At 41.1% G+C, this 20,146-nt stretch overlaps 1 protein-coding gene across 6 annotated transcripts in view; it reads right to left on the bottom strand.

Moving 5' to 3' along the window:
- ATP10B (ATPase phospholipid transporting 10B (putative)) overlaps positions 1 to 20,146 on the bottom strand; it is a 285,082-nt gene that overhangs the window by 242,516 nt on the left and 22,420 nt on the right. The gene's annotated exons all lie outside the window — the stretch shown is intronic.

The following is a 20,146-nucleotide window of genomic DNA, read 5'->3' as shown; positions in this document are numbered from 1 at the left end:
ACAGTTCCCCAAATAACCTACCATTGCTCCTTGTGATTTCACAGCAAATGTTTCCCACTCTCCTAACACTGTGGTGGGGTATGAATTATTCTGATTTTCTTTTTAATTCCAACTCACTTGAACTTTGTCTAATACGGATTTGAGAATTGAATGATATAGCTGAAGATACTGTGGAATCTGGCAAAATAAATTTTCTACAACGTCACTTTTGAGGAAAATCAAAGACTTAAATGCAGCACAAATTCTTAATTAAGAAATTGTCATGTGTGTAATTTCAGAGGAGGCTGAAGAGGTAGTGTATGGTCATGGTTAGGTGCTGGGGCTTTTAAGTTAAATAGGTCTGGGCTGAAATCCCGACTTCTTACTAGCTGTGTGACTTTAGGCAAGTTCCTTCATCTCTTTAAGCTTTAATGACCTCACTTGTAATGGGGGAACACCATCATCACCTAATTCATAGATAATGCATATAGAGTGCATGATACTCTTTGAGCTCTAAATAAAGGTTAACCATCGTTATGACAGTCAAACTAATTTATGTGTGGGCAATGAAATAAAAAAAAGAACATAAATAGCACCTACTACAGCTCCTAGCACATCATGGGCAACACACATATGTTTGTAGAACTGAATGCTGATTTTTACTGCTGGAGATAGCTATCTTTTACATTTTCTCCAAGAAGCCTTCCCAAATTTCTTGATTCTCACTGATTCACTTCTTTCGTATTCTTTGTAATCACAAAGACAATTTAACTCCTAATTACATGCTGCTTGCCACGTAAGCTGTTGCATTATTCTCTCCGACTGAAATGTAAGTAATTTTTCTGCAGGAATTATACCTTACTTCAGTATATTCTTTATATCATCATCCTGAGCTTACAGTAAAGGGTAAATACTTGTCCATGGATAGACTGAAGGGAGGAACTTCCTTCTCTCCTCCAACCCTTTTAAACCAAAGTGGATTGTTCTACGTAAGTTGGCAGTAGACCCCCACACAGTTACCACAGGTACATGGATTGGGGTGAGAACCCCTCTTAAAATGTTTTAAGACTTCTCAAGCTCTCCTTTTGTATAGGTGTGTCTAAGACCCATAAATCCCAAATTCTTATTTGCTTACTCTCACAAGAGCCCAAATAAGCCTATGCCTTATTTCTATTACCTTTTAATATGCTTCAATTATGAAAGATAAGTGAGAAAAAGGTAATGGAGGATGGACTTTCTGATAACTCTGGCACCCACGGTTAGATGTTATCTTTGATGTCGAGGTTTGGCCAGAAATGGAGCAGGAGCATCATTTAATCCATGACCATAGACAGTGGTATATAAAGTGTCTCTTGGGACTTTGGTCCAAGAGCAGCAGGCTCTGGGTACTGCAATGTGACCTTTTTAATAGATTCAAGTATTTGATTCATACAGTAGGATGTTTCCCTGATGCCTTTCCCGAAGACCATGGTAGAGGCAAAAGTATCAGATGAGAGAGTATCTCAGATTGTGCCTCAACAGGAAGAAGAGCTCAGGCACCACGTGTTTGCTAGGAACACTTTTATACCCAAATAGCCTTGGGGAAAGACTTCCAAAATCTTGTCAAACCAGCCTTTACGGCCTAGTGGTTAAAGTTTGGTGCTCTGCTTTAGTGGCCTGGCTTTGGTTCCTGGGCACAGAATCAGACCACTTGTCTGTCAGTAGCCATGCTGTGGCGGTAGCTCACATAGCACTACAAGGACTTACAACTAGAATATACAGCTATGTACTGGGGCTTTGGGGAGGGAAAAAGGAAAAAATAAAAGGAAGATTGGCAACAGATGCTAGTTCAGGGTGAATCTTTTCCAGTAGAAAAAAAAAATCTTGTCAAACATCTCCAGAGTTTTCTTCTTTCTACCACTCCTCAATAGTCAGTAGCTCCCATTTCTTGCTGTCACTTCATTGTCTCTTCCACTTGTTGTCTCTTTTACTTTGTCATCTGTCTATCATGTTGATTTGACAATCTTGTTTCTGATATCTAGGGTCTACCTTGGCTTTTGATACCTGTGCAGGGTACAAATCTTATCTTTGCAATTACACCAGTAACATCAGATAGTGGTTCCTCAGCTGTAGATCCGTAAGTGGCCCTCCCCACAATTCTACATTGTAACTAATTTTTAATTGGGCCGAAGATTATGGGATGACAGGCCCATGTTTGATTTTCCATCAACCTCAGCAGTGATTAATATTCCGCTATCCTTGGTAGCCATTTTTTTCCTGGGAAATTCTGTGGGAACAATCCATTCAAATATGTTTTGTGAGATCAAAGGTCATATTACCATATGTTCTCACTTTTTCACGTACTACTGTTTCTGAAATTGTGGTGCATTTTACACTTGATATGTACCTTGAATGAGATATTTTAAATCCCTGATGCTACTATTTAATTTACAATGATGTGTATAATTGATGACATCTTAAAACTCAAGGTATATGGTAATATTATTCCTCATATTAGAGGTTCTCAAGTACACTTAATGGCTTTGGCATCATATTTCAGCACACACATGCCATTTAACAGAGCTAAGGGGTGATATCCCTAAGAGCTGTGAAAACCAACCAAATGCAGAGCATCTCAACCTTACAAGGCTAGAGGAAGATTAATCCTGGTTTTCACAGACATGCCTGGCCTGCCCGACGAAACTTCTGTACAAAAACAATAACCTTTCATCATCAAAAAAAGCTGCCAAATCACTACCACATCTGGGGTGGAGTAGTGGCTAATTTTGCACAAATATTCAGTGCCTTTTTGATCTTTGTGCCCAAATTCTTCTGGATTCCAATCAACTTGAACATGTTGAATAGTTGGTTATTATCTACAGTCCACTTCATCCCACTTACTCTTTCTGTTTCATTTAAATTTACAGGAAAACATCATCACAGGGTTTACAATGAGGCTTTACTCAATTTCCCCACCTGCACTCAACATTTCACTTGCTGAAACCACTGCTGTGAATTTTGTGATTTTCTTAAGACAAAAACAAACAAAAAACTTCTGCATATTTTCCAACAAGAACCTCATTTCTAAGGCATATGAACATATATTATCAGAAACAAGTTCATATTCCAAAATGAAAACAGTGTCTTAAATTTTTTTCTCACTTACAAAAAAAGGCATAACTATATCTGTGATTGGGAAGTCAGAGGTTGGATTACCATATAGAGAATATACAGAGAATAGTTTTCCTCCTCTCGAAAAATCCAACTACATGATAGTACCCTAAGCTTTGGGAAGACCAGCAAATTAGTGGTGACTAGGATTCATTGAGATTACACATTAGGCATGCCTTTGGATTCCTCAAGATTTAGAGCTCAATAGTGGACGAAGCCAGAGACATATTGGTACATACCCAGTCTACGATTATTTAATTGCATTATTTAAACAGGGAAGCTGAGTAATTCCTCTAAGGGTTAATTCTGTATCAACCACTGGGGAGTCAGTGAGGTTGTGAGCATGCATTGGAATTGATTCACACAGACCTGGTTCTAATTTCACTTCTGCCACCATTTCCTGGTTGTTTGACCTTGGAAAGCTACTTAATCTCTTAGCTTTAGCTTCTTCTTCTGAAAAATAAGCAAAATAATATCTACTTTACATGATCATTATAAATTCCTTCTGTCTATCTATGTCTACATCTATATCTTGTGTGTGTGTGTGTATACATATCTGGCATAATAAATTCTCAATGACAGTTGTCATTATTACTGTGCTCTACCCAACCCACCTGTAAACTCAGGTGCCACATCTAACAGCTCTCATTTTTTCCCATCACATGAGAATTGGATAATACAATTCATCTCCTAGGCTACTAACATTTATCCTCTCACCCCCGCTCTCTGTTTGGTCAAGGGAAGCTGCGGGAGTAGGACTAAATATAAAAATCATACAAAAGCCTAATTTCAAGGAAAAATGCCTGTGGCACAGAAAATAGTCCTATAATTGCTGATTTCTTTCAGTTGGGGAAGGAAAAGTCTGAAAAATCTTACAAAACCCTCCATTTAAAATTCCCCCTAGTATCGCTTTCATAAAAACCTCTTGCAAATAACTGGCTTAGAAACAAGGAATCTTATTTAAAGATGAGCAATCACAAAGGAAACATCATAAAAATTGTCACTTTTGTAGATAGATACTATGAAGATCAAATGGGGAATGAACCAGGAAAAACAAGTGAAAAATAGTGAACATTCAACGGAAAAAATTGCCATGGAGAAGATAAAATTGTGACCAAGTTTTCACTGTGTGCATAACACAACAAAACCACCTCATGAAGCGATCATCACTAAAATCTAAGATCAAGTCAGAATTCTGAAGACTAAAGAAGTGTGGGAAGAATACAGAAGGAAAACAAATAATAGAGCTGGCTGGTCTAAGGAGAGAAATGGAAGATAAAACTGAAATCAATGCAAACATGAATCTGAAATGAGAAGCAACACAAGGGAGAACAAAAACTGCTATAAATACAGTAAACCACAGACTACAGGGGTGGGAAAAGCGAGTTCCAAAGGCTCAGTGAGGGAAATTAGTGATATCAAAGACAGATGGGGTTATCCAACATGTGTATAATGGGAGCCCCTGATGAAGAAAATGGAAATAGGCAACTAAAGCAAATATTAAGAATTATAATTAAAGAAAAATTTTCAGACGTAATGACCTTGAATGTATAGTTTGAAAGGGCACTCTATATTCTGGGAAAGAAGTGACACTGAATGGCCAACACGATGTCATACCCTGGTGAAGTTACCAGATATCAATGATACAGAGGGAATCAATTGGGCAGCCAAAGGGAACCACCTCCAGTCCTGGATAGGGTGGGGAAATAGCTTCAGTAAATGCTGGAGGACAGGCAACATTGCTTATAAAATTCTCAGGGATAGAAAATCTTGCCTCAGAACCTTCTACCTAAACTATCAACTGCATTTTTGAACGTGCAAGAACTTAAGGAATATTGTTCCCAAGACTCTTTATTGAAAAACCTATTGGAGGAAAAACTTCAGTCCATCCACATATGATTATAAAGATTACAGCAAAAAGCCTTGTGGTGAGGACTGAATCTATTTGACTATATGACAGAGACTAAATGTCATGCAGGGATAATGATTTCAGAGCAGCATCTACATTTTATTAACTTTGGCAAAAGTTGGGAGGAGAAGGATAATTGAGGGCAGGTGTTATAAATATAGTGATTTTCTTACATTTTACAGCTGAGAATGATGGATCGAGCACTAGATGTATAACAGAACGAAAGGAAACACTAGCAAAGGTAATACTGGAAACTGAAATTAGGTGTTAGAAAAAGAGGAGACGAGAAAATACACTAGTTTCATCATTGCTTATAACAGAAAGTTGATAGATACCATTTAAAGAAGTAGAGGATTAATAGTTACTAATATTATACTTAAACTAATTACTAGAGCATGTGTAAACTTTCCATATTATCAAAACAAATACACACAAAAACCAAAACAGGAGACCATATATTAAAGGATTAAAAAAAATACTAACAAAAACCCCATGCCCTTTACATTAAGCGTATTAAAAGTTAGAGTAGCTGTGGCTACTTTCCTATGTTGGATCAGTAGAGTTTATATAGTACAATGATCGGTAAACTAAATGTCATTTAAGTAATTAGTACTACTTTTCCGTTGAGGCTTTATCAGAAAATTTCAGCATATGAAAAATGACAGATAAAGCTTTTTCTTGTTCCCTGAAACTAGGTAAACATTTTCATTAACCAATCAGCTAAATGAATATACCCAAATCAATAGCAAGTTCTTTAATAAAAGAGTCCCTTTTTTTTCTTGAAAAGGAAGAAGACTTCTGAGTCAAGTGTATGTTCGTACATGTGGTATATTGAATGATAGTGATGAGGTTTGTTCTTTGAGTAAGGGGCGGCAGTTTTTAGAAAGTAGAGTGGTACCAAGTTTCCAACACTTCCCTCTTGCAGTGGAAATGGTGGAGAGAGATGTACTACTTTGCTAGGGTTGCTGTAACAAAATACCATGAACTCGGTGGCTTAAACAACAGAAATTTATTGTCTCATAGTTCTGGAGGCTAGTGGTACTAGATTAAGGTGTTGGCAGGGCTGGTTCTGTCTCAGGGCTGAGAGAGAGAATCTGGTCCATGCCTCCCTCCTAGTGTCTGGTGTTTTGTTGGCAGTCTTAGGTTTGTGTTGGCTGATAGACACATCATCTTAATTCCTGCCCTCATGTTCACATGACATTCTCCCTCTGCGCATGTCTCTATGTGCACATTTCTCCTTTTTATAAGTGACACTAGTCATATGGGATTAGGAGCCCAAGTGCTTTGGTATGACCTCATCTTAACTAATTACATCTTCAAGACTTTATTTCCAAATGAGGCCACATTCTTAGGTACTGAGGTTAGGACCCATATAGGAATTTGGGGAGACATAATTGAGCCCACAGCAAGAGAGAAGAGAAAGTGGTGGTTCTGAATTAGTAGAGTAGACTATCTGATCTGTCAAGGCAGACAAACAACACCAAACTGGATGCCCACTAAAATCAGGTGCCATTGCTGGTATACATATTGAATGTCACTGGCACCTCTTACAGGATCTCTGTCCCCCAAAGATAATTCTGCTTATTGATGTGTATCACTGATATGAAAGAAAGTAGATGAGTACATTAGAGTACGAGAAGAAGAAATTAAGATCCAAATCTTAGCACCTTGAAACTAGGACATCCAATAAGTGAATGGAAACATTCTTGAATTTTTAAGACTTTCCAAATTTACGAGTAGTGCACTTGCTGTCCAGCATACTGTTTATAAGCAACCTAATAATGTTAAATAAGCATAATTCACTGCTCCTCCACCCAAGCAAGTCTTCCAAAATCTCATCTGGACTATGAACTCCTCACAGAGACACACACATTCTGTACTGGGGCTAACCATATTGCAACAATTATTTGCTGGTAACAAAGGGTGCAGGAGAGGATGGCTTGGTGTTGCACTTGTTGAAATGAACCCAATGCGGTAAGATCTAAGAGCTTTCATATCTTCCAGGTAGGAGAGAAACTCTGTCCCACAAATTTCAGCTTCCATTAATTGATGAACGTTTCCAAACGTGGGGGGATGATACGTAAAAAGGTTTGGGGCAGTGTGAGATAATATAGGATGCTACTTAAAAGTAGTAATATCATACTGATATCTATAATGAGATTTTTCTTTCTTAGTTTCTTTTTGTATTGATATAATTGAAAGAATTGGCTATCTCACTGTGGTATTTGTATAATTTAAATCCTTAACACATCCTAATCTCTCTTGCAGCACAAAGGAAGAAGCTGTAACTCAGAGTTTTAAGTAGGTGCCATTGTTTACATGGAATGCAATGTTATTTTTAAATTATATTTATTTTATGATTACTTTCTAGCTATGGCAAGGGACATAGAATCCCATTTATGGAAGAGTCAAGTATTTTTTAAAAATATATTTTAAAGTCAATTTTTAAAAAACTACACAATAAGTAAATCATGTAATTAAGCAAAAATTTGAACGATAGCATGCAAATGACTAAAATTTGGGAGGCAGTGAATTCATTTTTTCATTTATTCTAAAGGCATTTGCATACGAGAACAAAGCATTCCACTGGATGCTCAATAAATGTATTTAGATGCAGGAAAAGTTATACACTCTGCACACAAATTTGCATGTTTTCGTTGGGGAGAAAGCAAAACGGTAGAAATTCGACAAATCTCTCTTTTGCTGGACTAGATCCAGGGCCAAATTCCAACCCCCTTGGAGCTGGTGACAACGCCTCCTCCTTCCTTTCTGTTTTTATCCCAAGCTTCCCTGTTTTGCATTATGTTTGATCCCACAAGCCACCTCTGATCCTTTTGGGAATAGGCAGAGTATATAAAAGGGAGGTGATTAATCAGTATTTGTTGAATAAATGAATACATAAGTGAATGAATAAGTAAACAGAGAAAAGAGATGAGCTGAGAGGGGGAATTGCAAAGCTCTGATTGTGCTCAGCTCTGCTGTTTTAATGAGGAGGGTTGATGCAACGAGTACACTGCAGTTCTAACAAGGAAGGTAGCACCCTGCATGGCCCAGATGGGGAACATGAAGTCTAAACCAGCAGAAAATTAGAGAAAAAGCAGTTCCTTAGTGAGTGTTTGTCTTCTCTCCAGATGTGTTTGCATGACTGGCTGATAACCCCACGGAGACAATGGACCCAGAAATGACTTTTTAGGCAAGTCAGAGGAAGCTGGAGCTTATGATCACCTTGGTTAAACCTCAGGATTAACTGTATTGGTTCCAAATGTAAAGGAATCATGAAAATGAAAGTCCTGGTTGTCGGTGGAAAGGAAAGTTATAAAATCCCATTTGAGTGGGAACCCAGCCTGAATTAACAAGAGAGAGAAAAACATGACATGTCTTTGTTCTCTGCTCAGGAGGGGCATCAGCACGACACTGAAAGCTCTTCCGGGGACAAGAGAAAATCCCTAGAGGACTTGTGAAAGTTGTTTTCATCCTAGTTGATGGGATGATTCATAGGCTGTTGGAGAATATATTGTGGCAGAGCAAAGAGGAAAACCAGAGTGAATTTAATCTATTGTTCTTGACTCTCCAGCTTTGAACACTTCTGACTTTGTAATACGGTAATTTAGGTACATGTTCTCTCTCTCCTTCTAAATTGGAATCTCCCAGAAGCAGGATCTACTTCTTGACTCACTTTTGGATTCTCCACAGTACCCATTGTTTGAGACACAATAGTTCTCACTATGTATTGGTTGAATGTATGAATGAAAGCAGAAATTTGAAAATTACTACAGCCGCTGTATAAATTCTTTTCCATGAGTGTTTGGGCACTTACCTTGAACCAAATGCCACTTTTAGCCACTGGGAGGAATTTAAAAAATCAGAGCAACAGCCTCACTTCTCAAGACATTGTAAACCCGTGGCTGAGATAGCCATGAACACAGGTAATTTTTATACAACTGAGAACATGAGAAACAAAGTGAGAGAGAGATAAGGCAAAGCGATGTGGTTGCACAGGGAAAGAGGAATCAGATGTCAGCTTTGGGGGGTGCTTAGGGTGGGGATAAGGGAAGGAGTACGTGGTGGAGTCTTTGAAGGATGAAACAGGTATAGATAATTCTGGAGAAGGACGTCCCAGGGAAAATTAACCACAGACAAAATCTTGAAATGGGATAGACCATATATTGGGGTACTGGGTAGTTTAGAGGGGTTATATCCAGAATGTAGGGGTGCATTGTGTGTGTGTGTGTGTGTGTGTGTGTGTGTAGGGGACAGGAAAAGAATTAAGGAGTGAAAGATCATCTGGACGCAGATTTTACAGAGCCTTAAAAACCTGGTGAGGCCATTTGGATTTAACTAAATAATGAAGGCTGTGGAACAAGGACATGGCACTATCGTAGCTGCTCTTTAGGATCTGGACACAAGAATCAGCTCATCCCTCCAACAAATCAAGGGAAGAGTTCCTGATGCCCTTTCCTCCATGGCCATCTTTTTCCTTCCAGGTATCATGGGTGCACCACCGAAAGGAGACTCCAAAAGATGACAGCCGACTCAAGGAATGGCTCCCTGATGGAATTTCCTCCCCAGTAATAAGAAAGGACAATGAAAGAAGGAGAAAGTAGGAGAGCCCTTCTAAAGCAGAGGCACATTTGTCTCTATTTGAGGTGGCTATTAAAAAAAAAAAAAAGCTTTCCTTGAAAATTTACCATCAAAGAACATAGACCAATCTTAGTATTTAGTTTTATTTTCCAATAGGAAATGTATTCCTGGGAATCAAATACCCAGAGTTGATGAAAGAAAGCTCTACTTCACAAAGGAATGTCAGGTGATAAGAGTAGAATGAGTGACAGAATTAGAAAAAAGCATTTGCACGCTCTAATATAATTGATTCAGGCACAAATTTTCAATTGGTATTAAAACTATTAGATGAATAGAAATATAATCAAATAATGAATAAAAAACAAGTGAGATCTCATTGCTCCCCTGATCAAAACTTGGCATTGGCCCCACTTCACTGAGAGTAAGAGCTCAGGTCTTTACAGAGCACCCCCAAGGTCTCATACAGTCTGCCCCCACGACTTTGACCTCAGCCTCACTCTGTCCGCCTTGCTCCTGTAGCTTCAGTCACATGGACCTCCTTACTATTCTTTGGACATACCGGTCACGCTCCCTCCTTAGGGTCTTTCACTCGCTGTCCTTGTGGTCTGGGTTGCTCTTACCCCAGATAGCTGCACAGCTAACTCTTTTCTGATGCAAGTTCCTGTGAAGGGTCAACTTCTCAACACCCTGCTTACAAACACACCACACCCCCTTGCCACGTTCGGGCACACCTAGCCTGTATTACCCCACTCTGTTCTTTTACCTACAAGGCATTTATTAATCGCTAACCTGTCATCAAATTTATTTCTGCTGGGAGCCAGAGATTTTTGTCTTTTGTTCTCTGCAAAAATCCCAGGCATCTAGAATAGCACCTGGAAGGGAGTAGTTGCTCAAATATTTGTTTAATATATTGAATGCAAGTCTCTGGGCGAAGGAGTGACTTGTGAATCACACTTGATAAGCGGCTCCTGCACTGCCCGTGCACGCATTTGGAGCACAGATCATAAGCGTGGACTGGCCTCTGCATACATCCAGGGGAAATCTTGGCTCATGGGCATTCACCACCATAAATATGTGAGAAGCGGTGCCTAATTAGAGGATAAGGGAAGTGTATTAATGCTGGGAAATTAATGAGCTTGGGGAAAGGAAAACCAGTGCCTCTGACAAAGGAATCTGTTAGAAAAACATACACGTAGCAGAGGCCAAGAGAGGGGGCAACACCAATTTCCAGACTTGAGCCTCTCTGCTTCAAAGATCTGGAAGTTTTGCTTGTGATAAACTTCATTCAGTAGCCAACAGAATTCTCTCAACGCCCAGGCAGCTTCTTTGAACTTTACTCCTTTGTGAGCCATTCTAGAAGCCAGACCAGGGTCTGCACGCTGAGGAAAGAATGTTTCATCTGACCAGGGGATGGGGCAATCTGCTTCTTGAATCAGGAGGACCTTTCTCCTGGGAGGACCTCTCTCCTGGGAGGATGGGGTGCTAGGTATCATCACCTGTCTGGAATCAGGAAGCAGAGGGGAGGAGGCAGAAGTAAGCTGCTCAATCTCAGTGCAGGCTGTGAAGCCATCCTGTTTTCCCTTCCACAATCAGCTTTTTCTCTGTTCCTAGGATTATGATCTCCAAAGTTTTCTATTCCAATGGTTCCTAATTCATGAGGCCATGGGATGGGTGTCAGGGGTGTACAAATCCATGAGCACTCAACACTCTCTCTAGATGGAATAAATATCAGATGTTGTGTACACATCTGTAATGTTTTTGAGATGTATGTGTTACTGGGATTAATGAAACATAAATCCTATTAAAATTGTCACTGATTTGCAGTATGGTTTGTTATAACACTCGTAACAGTAAACTTTGTCACACTCTCAAATAAACAAACATAAGTTACTATTATCACAATAGTAGACAAAATCTTCTGTGGGAAAAAATAGGGTAGGGATAAATCATCGAGACCAAGTTCATCATTTATTTCCTTCATATGATGGAGAACCAGAGAGGTGGAGAGACCTTAAGGTCACACAGTGAGATGACAGAGGGCTGGGGTAGAATTCAGAACACCTAGCCAGTGCTCTCTCAACAACCACACTGCCCTGCCAGCCAACTCCAGCCTCTCGACATTCCTCACTGAACGGACATTCTCCTACTCTTTGACCTCTGACTCTTTAACCTCTTGTGAGGGCAGTCTGAATCAAGGGGCCAGAGCACTCAGTTGAGAAGAGGTCTTACTCTTCAAGATAAGACCTGCTTTTTGCAGAGGAACAAGCTGCTGCCCACCACAGGCAGTGCAGCACACAGGGTTTCTCAGGAGAGGTAACTTCCTTCCACTGCAGAACCGAACTGCTGGCTGCCCTGCCTCTCCTCTTGCCCCAAACCAATTCAGTCTTCACACTGCAGTGTGAGTGGTGTTTTCAAAGAGGAAACCCATGAACTGATTCAACAAGCTTTGAGCACCTCGTTGGTGCTGTGCCCTGGGGACACATCAGTGAACACACAGTCCCTACCCTTAGGGAGCTTACATAGAAGTGGGGGGAGCCAGAGAGGAAACAAAGACAGGTCAGGGATGGTAAGAGCTCAGAGGACAGGAAATGCAGGGCAGGGAATGGAGAGACACAGGGTGTGTGTTTGGGGGCTGTTTTTTACTCTTCTAAGGACTAGGACCAAAATCCTAAATGTGACTGACAGGGCTGTGTATGATCTTGGCCTCTCCAGGTTCCATGCTGCCCCTCTAGGCTCACGTTGTATAGGACATCTTCTCACATTTACAACCCAGCAACATAAGCTTTCTTTCAGATCCTGACCTCTACCATGAGATCTCCTGCCACTGGGCCTTTGCACATGTTGTTCCCTCAGCCTATTCCCTTTCCACTTAAAACAGCTTTCCCTTCCCCTAGTAAATTCCTTCAGAAGGTTCCTGAATTGTCACTTTATCAGGAAAGACTTCACTGACCACCTCCTGGCCCCATGGAGCTTCTCCTTTAGAGCACTCATCACATTCATAATTTACATATTTGTGGGTCTGATTAATCCCTGTTTCCTCCACTAGAACATAAACTCCATGAAGGCAGAGACCAGATATTACTTGGCTCATCCTAATACCCAACATAACAGGTGTTAGATATATATGGAACGAACAAAGATTATCTAGAGATTCTCCTTATAGACTGTTACGGTCTCCTCAACTGGGCATTTTGGGTGCTCTCCATGACTCTATTGAATTTTTTTTTTATTGAGGTGAAATTCCCATAACATAAACTTAGCCATTTTAGAGTGTACAAATAGTGACACTTAGTACATTCACAACGTTGTGCAACCATCACCTTTATCTAGTTCTAACATTTTCCTCACTCCAAAGGGAAAACCCATACTTATTAAGCAGTCCCTTCCCTTCCCATCTCTCCTCAAGCCCCTGGCAACCTCGAATCTGTTTTCTCTCTCCAAGGATTTGCCTATTATGGATATTTAATGTAAGTGGAATCACACAATACGTGACCTTTTGTGTCTGACTTCTTTCACTTAGTATTTTCAAGGTTTACCTGTTTTCAACATTTACCTTTACATTGTAGCATGTATCAGAAATTTATTTCATTTTATGTCTGAATAACATTCCATTGTATAGATATGTCACTTGCTATCTACCCTTTCATCATTTGATGGATATTTGGGTTCTTTTCACTTTTTTGGGGTTGTGATGAGCTGCTATGACCATAAGTTTACAAGTTTCTTTTATTTTGAATACATGTTTTTAGCTTTTTGGGGTAAATACCGATGAGTGGAATTGCTGGGCCATATAGTAATTTTATGTTAACATTTTGAGGCCTCTTGTGTATGAAGAAGAGATGCCTACCTTTGTGTAGTTACTGAGACTTGATCCTCTTTGCCAAACATTCCATGTTGCCAGAACTGTCCAGTTTCTGGGACTTGCCTCTCATGTTACTTTGCCAGGTGGCTGAATAACCTTGTGCTCCTCTGGGTGACCATCGTGGACACTCTGTCCCTTGCCTCAGAGTCTCCCCAGCGTGTGTTCTTCACCCCCAGTGATTTCCTCCATTACCTCTTCCTTTCAATGTCTGACCTATTTTCTTTCTAAAAGCCATTAACCTCCACGGAGCCCAGGAAACAGGTTTAAATGTGCCCTTGCAGCAAAAAGTTCCAGATGAGTTTTGATAGAAAGAGACATTTCCTTTGGCCCTGTTAATTTACTTAGGTAGGTTACTCTCGAAGTTTTGCAAACTTGGGAAAATTATTTAACCTCTGAGTCAATTTTCTCCTCTGTAAAATAGGAATAATACATGTTTTGTAGAGGTAAACCAGGAAGAGAGGCAAAACGCTTGGAGTTGTGCATGGCAGACGGCACTCTTCAATAGAAAACAGTCATTTGTTACTTTTCTCTGAGCAAAGGAGCCACAGTAGAGAGAGAGTTTCGTCATTATGATTTTCATAATTATTTGTTTTAATCAGAAATTTTACATTTTTGTCATTTATGTGTCCTTTCATGAGAAGCTGTGATCTTAAACCAGTCAAATTGCACTATTTCTGATTGAGACTTTCCTATGGCTTCAAATTAAATTTAGAATAAAACCCAAACTCCTTCCAAGGATTTCACCACCCTGAGCTGGCCCCTGGCCACCCTTCCAGCTGTATTTGCAGGCCTGTTTCCTTTTCTCTCAGGCTCCAACTACGCTGGCCTGCTGCTCCCTTGAGGCTCCAATTTCTTTCCAGCCTCAGGGCCTGGGGACCTGCTGATTACCCAGCCTAGAACCTCATTCCTGGGCTTCCCCAAGCTTTTGGCTAAGAAAGAACCTGCTATCACCTTAGTTAACTGCTTCCATTTAGACAGGCCACTCCTTATGCTTTACATTTAAAAGGAAAGCAAAAACATAATTTTTTGGTCACTGCATGTTTTTGCCTTTCCTCATAAATGATTATTTGTTTGCTTGGATATGGTCAGTCTCCCTTTCTAATCTGAGCTTCATGAGGCAAGCAACCTTGTCTTGTTCTATCCTGCACACACAAAGCTGCCTACAGAGGAGCCTCCTCTCTGTGGAATGAATGAAGCCATGATTTGTCTTCCATCTTGGTGCGACAATCGTCTCGAGTGAGCTTTATTTCCAATTCCACTGGGAAATCAAACCGGTGGTAAAAGTTGCTATAAAACCATTTCCATTTGCACTCTCAGAAAAAAGGAACCACGGGGATAGGATAACATCAAATTGTCTAATTATTGAAAACAAGAAGGCGGAAAAAGAACTAAAAACACAGTCACGCAGAAAGCTTTTGGGAGCAGAGGTGGTGGTGGGAGGAACCAGGATGGAGCATGAGGGAACTTTGGGGGTTATGGCTGCATTAGATTGGTTGTGGTGACGGTTTCACAGGTGTATATGTATGGCACAACCTAAATTGTATGTTTTATATATGTGCAGTTTATTGTGCGGTAATTAGACTTCAATAAAGCTATTAAAAGCTATTTAAAAATTACACAGAAAACAACATTAGCCACACCACAAAACAGCATGCATGGATTTCCTCCAGCTGGTGAGCTCAGAACCTAAGTTTTTGAAGGTAGAGATGATGCATCCCATTCATTCTGGGAATTCTGGGGTAGGACACTGGTGAGGTCATTTTTGCCGAGGTGGGAGAGAAAGAACAGCCTGTGTGGGGAAGCTGGTGCCTCCACATCTCACCTCTGTGCTTGAGGGGGCTCCCCCCTGGGGGAGCAGAAGAGAACAGCCCCCACAGCACCAGGCTCTCTCAACGGGAAGCCTTCCAGCCGAGACAAGAAACAGAAGGTTGTCTTGTGTTTTGTTTTCTCCTAAAGCAGTTAAGGGCTCAGATACACAGACCAGCAGCTCTTGCAGAAAACCTGCCATTTCCCACGCACTCATTGACCGCCCCTCCTGAGGCTGCCCTCTGTCTCCTAGCCTGCCCTCACGACCGAATACTTCCAGTTTGCAGACAAGTCAGATCCTCCCCTCAAATCTTTTTTTCTACCTCCTCTCTTTTCCTCTGCTTGCATTTCCTTTCTCTTTTCCTTCTTGTTCTATTTCCTCATTAGACATGAAAATAAATGAACATTTGTTGGATTCTGTGGGGCCAACCACTTTGCTTATATTAGTTTATTTAATCCTTAAAACCACCACAGGGAACAGCTACCTCTACTATTACTATTTTACTGATGAGGAAAACAATGCTGCGACTGGTTCAGGGCTTGTGGATGTCCTACCTCTTGTGAAGGTGGAGCCAGGATTTGAACCTGGGACACCTCCAACGTCTGAGTTCTTAACTCCCAGATGCAACCCCTTTCATGATTTCCCCAAATTTCTCTTTCCTTCTCCTTTACAGATGTACTAAGGTATGTGATGCCTCCGTAGGGTAAAGTATTATATGTTTATAAAAAATAATGTGGTGGAATGTATTAAATGGCATAGAAAATGATCATTGCATACTGTAAAGTACAGAAAACATGATCAATAATTAGGTACTCTATGATCAGGATATATGTATAGAATAAATTAGAAGCGTATACACCAAAATGTGCCAAGGGTCATCTACGTCATGGGATGGGAAAGGAGATTTACTTTCTTTTTTTTTTTGGCTTGTTTGTATTTTCTTGAATATTCATGATGAACATGTATTACTCATGTCATAGAAAAAAGTATAGGAATGCTCTCTGAAAAGTATAAGTCCCTTTGGAGGGGAGGCATATATTTCTTTTTTCTCCTCATGGTCTTGTTTCTGACTAGTGAATGGCATCTCTTCTCTCCCATGAGAGCCACACCATGTGATTCTTCCAGGATTGTAGGAAAGTAGCAGTGGTGCAAAGCAAAACATGTCGAAAGCAAAACTCAGTTCTCAGCTGAGAATGGGGCTTTCTTCTTCAGAGTGGCCCCAGCCACACTGAGAGGGGCTCCATTCTGGCAATGCTTTGCAAATGTTATGGACTTTCATATGCTGCCTTCCATCCAAGATTTCCCACGTCTCCCTCACCCCAAATACCTCTTTCAGGATTGACACCTCCAATTATACCTACCTTATAAAACCTATCGTTGTTTGCTCTGAGGTAGAAAGTTGCTAGTGTTAACAAAAATAGAGGGTTTTAACAATTTAACTTAAAGGTCCTTATGCTTCCCCAGTTGGTTGTGAATCGGATCAGGGCAGACCTATGTCTGTGGTTTCTCAGTGTCGCCCCAGCAGCTAGGATTCATTCATTCAATTAAAAATAGGTAGGGTGTCTACTTGCTTCCAAGCACTGGGCAGAGCGCTGGGGGAGTTAGTAATGAAGAAACAAAGTCTTGGCCTCCCCCAACTTAGAGAAAGGAACAGCCAACAAACATTCAAACAAAACGTTGTTATACCATCAAGGAAATATACAAGTTGCCATCAGGGTGAATAACCATGGGTTGATTTTAGATATGGTGCCAGGGAATGCCTCTCTGTAGAGATGATATTTGAGCTGAAACTTGAAAGTTTGGAAATTAAATAGAAATCACATTACAAGTATGCATCAAATATTTGCTTTGGGAATGAATGGGTCAGCTTTTTCTGCATCCCCCAACAGGACCTTGTACACAGCGGGAGACCAATAAATTGTTGAACTTGATTCAGACAGTAGGTTATTGAACCCCTATAACCTGCTAAGCATTAAGTTTTATAGACTTTGCCTCAGTCAATCTTCCTAACAACCACATGAGTCCTTTAAATAAAGAACCCACATTCTGCTGATGAAGAAAACATTCATTGAAATTTACTTGCCCAATGTCACATGGCTGGTGAGGAACAGAACCCAGATCAAAGCCCACAACTGTTGGGCAATCTCCAAATGCACCCTCTTCCACGAATCCTCGAAGGAGTGAAGGCATGAGACCATGTACAGAAGGTTTTAATGAGAAAACTAACCAAAAATAAGCACATTACCATTTACATAGTAGAAATTCAAAATCAAATTTCAGTTTTATAGAAGTCCTTTCTCTCTCTTAAATGTGAGCTGAAATTCTGGAAAAAAGACCATTTTTATAAGGAAAAAAAGAAAAGTCTCATTGCTTTAGTAATACCTCAGATAGATGCCAAGACTTCTGAAAAATATTCCTGTGGCCAGGAGAGTTGAGGAGCACTGAGTGAGCCTCGACATCCTACTTCCTAAGCTGACCTTGTGATTGATTTGCTGCATGACAGAAACAAATTAGAGAAACAAGTTCTCTACTCCCGACTGCAGGGTCCCTAACGATGCCCTCGCTATCAAAACTCAGCAACATGAGGGATTGTGGCAGATGTGTGGGTAAGAATTAGTGGGGTCAAAGTTCCCTGAAAATGGAGAAATGTCAGGCATTTGAGGGGATAAAGAATGGCAGAGTGGAACATAGTTTTGAAGGCTGCTCTGGGAGAAATGATTGGAGCTCATGATGGAGAAAAAAAGAATAATATCAGGGCAAGAACTGAAGGTGAATGAAAAGTGGGGGCAGCTTTTCTTTTCCCCAATAGCCATAGACTCCTTGATGGCAGTGCCCAGTTTTTCTTCATTTATTTTTTCCCTACAGGACTTGTCAGAGGGTCTGAGCACGTATTAGGCAAATAGATAACTGATTGGCCGATAATTTGGAACATTCTGAGAGATAGGAAAGAACGTTGTTACTGCAAAGACACGTTGACTGACAAGTGATAAAGGAAGCAAGGAGGACACAAAATTAGATGACTGAAGCGATCCATTGTGCAAGCTTCGGGAGTTTGTCTCCAGCAACTAGTGTGGACCCACTTCATGTGCGCGAGGGTACACGGAGAATGAGTCCATCTCTGATGGGTGCACATGAGACATGCTGTGAGTGTCCATGGAAGGCACTATTTAATTCAGAAGAGAAATTGGACCCACCTAACTACCATCCATCTGACATTTATTAAGCACCCACTCTGTGTCAGGCACTGTCGGACACAGGAGATAGAATCTTGAACAAAGCAAAACTAATCTGCCTTCTTGGAAAAGACAATCTAATAGATCAACTACTTTGCCTCAAAAGTTAATAATACAAGTAACTACTAACAACCGCAGTGAGTGGCTGAGAGTTTTTTATTTGCCATGGCATTCTAAAGAGGAAGGAGTCTTAGAGACCACTCAGTTTTAACATTGTGTCTTATAGAGAGGAAGGCTGAGACACAGCAAAGCCAACTTGCTCAGGGCTATGTAGCTTGTTTATGTCACACCCAAGCCGGGAACCTGATCTGCTGACTCGAAGTTTCTAAGTCGCTAGGCTAGGTCTAAGAGAAGCCTGTCCCTGTTCTTAATGCAGTGAGACTGAGGAAGGGACAGGCACTGGGGCTTGAAGGCCTCTCACACGCTGTCCCTTGCTCACCATTCCAGCACATGGAGAGCCAGGGGCTTCCAGCAGGCCTTCCCACAGGCCCGAACACATTTCATCGTCTGCATTGTCAGCAACGGGAAATCTTGGAATAACATGAATCTGCTCTTTCCTGTTGCACAAAATGCTGAAAACCTAACCGTTTGATGGTCCACTGCAAATAAAATATTACAGAAGCCTTAGTATAATTTTGATACCCTTTTGGTCGTCCCATTTAGCCTACTGCAGAACAGCCCCAGTCATCATTTGAGGAGTCTCTGTCATATGCTTGACAAGGTTGCAGCCTGGCTGCTCCCTGCAGGTATCCCACATCCAACAGCAGCAGAACAGGAGCAGAGCCTGGCTCCGCCTCACTACCCACCAGCCTCGTGTTTTCCTTGTTCAGAAAGGAGGGCAGGGGCTCCAAGTGGCTGTAAACCAGCTCTACTCTGACCCTAGGTCAGCGAGGCCTGGAGCAGGCTGTAGGGGGCTGTCTCTCCAGATCTGGAGGTCATCCCTGAGTTAGTGTCTCCCTGGTGACATACGGGAGGTCAGAATATCCACGGGGCGGCCTCACCTGGCAGCTTCTATCACCAGAGCCTCGAGGGCCGAGGACCTCAGCTTCCTGCTGAGGACACCACCTCTGTGCTGTTTTTCAGGACCAGGAAAGATCCCAGGGCTTTGTTACTATTCAGGAAGCTGGGCGTGGTTTCCTGCTTTTTAAACGGGGCTTAAGCTCAGAAGGTACAGAAAGTTCTAAGAGTAGTGGTTAATAGGATAAAGCCTCTGGAGTTAGACTGCTGGGCAGGGTTCCCGCTTCCTAGCAGAGCAAACTACTTAATCTCTTTGAGCCTCATATATTTATCTATAAAATCGATAGTGATGGTACCAACATGATGGGGCAACTATGAGGAGCAGCTGAGGCAGTCCTAAGTGCTCATAGCTGTGCCTGGAATTTCATTGTCGTTCTATATGTACATGTTAGCTCTTCCTGTTCTGGGTCTTCACAGTCTAGACAGATGCAGGATGGGTAGGCAGTCCTGACCTGGTAATTACGTTAGCTTCTTTCTCTCTCTCTCAATATGTGTGTGCGTGTATCACTCACATTAGCTGCGATATGTGTTTTAGCTAACGTGATACCTTGTCCAACCTGTCTGCCCTACTTACAAGATATATTTTTAGGTAAAATATTTTGCCAACA

Source organism: Equus quagga, chromosome 7 (assembly GCF_021613505.1).
Source record: "Equus quagga isolate Etosha38 chromosome 7, UCLA_HA_Equagga_1.0, whole genome shotgun sequence".
Taxonomy (NCBI): domain Eukaryota; kingdom Metazoa; phylum Chordata; class Mammalia; order Perissodactyla; family Equidae; genus Equus; species Equus quagga.
This window is presented reverse-complemented; position numbering and strand designations above follow the sequence as displayed.